At 29.8% G+C, this 1,219-nt stretch overlaps 1 non-coding gene across 1 annotated transcript; it reads left to right on the forward strand.

Moving 5' to 3' along the window:
- Positions 1-806: 806 nt before the first annotated feature.
- On the forward strand, positions 807-918 carry LOC122101081. Its single transcript, XR_006146306.1, has one exon. It is a non-coding gene; the product is annotated as a U6 spliceosomal RNA (small nuclear RNA).
- The last annotated feature ends 301 nt before the right edge of the window (positions 919-1,219 follow it).

Genomic DNA, 1,219 nt, shown 5'->3' on the forward strand with positions numbered 1-1,219 from the left:
ACAATGCTACAAATAAAGAAAACCAATAATTAAATAATAATGATTAATAAAATAAAAAACAAAACAATTATCATTTTTTCAGTTTTTGAAGTGTACTACAAATTAGATTTTATTATTGTCATATTTCTTTACATTTAACACTGTCTAAGATTATGACGTTCAACAAGAATTTTATAGGCTATGAGTAGTGTTTAAATCACCCACTAAGATTACCATTTATAGTTCATCTCATAATTTGTATATGGCTTATATCATCATTTGTTCCTCACTAACATATAAAGTAAGGAAGGCCTACAGTTTTAACAGAAACTGTGTAGTTAACATAGTCAACTCTTTATTCTGCTCCTTTACACAAAGACTTTGCAACTTCTCATTAGTAAGGTTTCAATAAACTCTGAAATGTACATACTTAGTAGTAGTTATGTGCTACCATAAATCTTAAATACTTTATAGAAAAGTATTATGACCTGCCAAACAGTCCCAGTTTTGGCATATATAAGCAAATTCCCAAAATTAAATATATTTAAAACATTAAATATTTTAACAAACCTTAACACTTGCTGCAGTGTTCAATATGACAGGTCCATTGTATAGAATAATTGAATTCCTCCTCCTACACATCTCTTGAACAACAAATATCTGGAATTATTTTGTTTTTGGCATGTCAATCTTGATTTTTTCTTAAATGTGTACTTATGTAAGAAATACATGGTTCTAAAATTTCATGACAATTCTTTTAAACTTACGTTTTGTTGTATTGTCTAGTTTAAGAAAATCAATTACAATTTATATATAAAAAATGTTCTTTGCTCAATTCAGCATCACATACACTAACATTGGAATGATACAGAGAAGATTAGCTGGCCCCTGTGCAAGGATGACAGGCAAATTTCTGAAGCATTCCATCGCCCAATTTGTTAGGAAATGGAAAGACTTGGAAAAAAATTATTAAGTGAAGTAAGCCAAGTCCAAAGAAACGTAGGTCCCATGGTTTCTCTAATTTTCAATAACTAATATATGTCTGGGATAAGCAGAAAAGGTCAAAAGTTATGTGTATATGACCAGATAAGATTGTGTTAAGGGAAATGAACCCCAAGTTAGGGACACCAGTGGTTTTTTTTTTTCTTGCTATTTTTTCTTACATATTTATGACGTGCAGTGTGTTTTTTTTTGTTTTTTTATATGTTCCTCCCCCATGCTATAACACCTGTTTTCACTG

Source organism: Dipodomys spectabilis, unplaced genomic scaffold (genome assembly GCF_019054845.1).
Source record: "Dipodomys spectabilis isolate Male_0828 unplaced genomic scaffold, ASM1905484v1 ptg000623l, whole genome shotgun sequence".
In the NCBI taxonomy this organism is placed as follows: Eukaryota; Metazoa; Chordata; class Mammalia; order Rodentia; family Heteromyidae; genus Dipodomys; species Dipodomys spectabilis.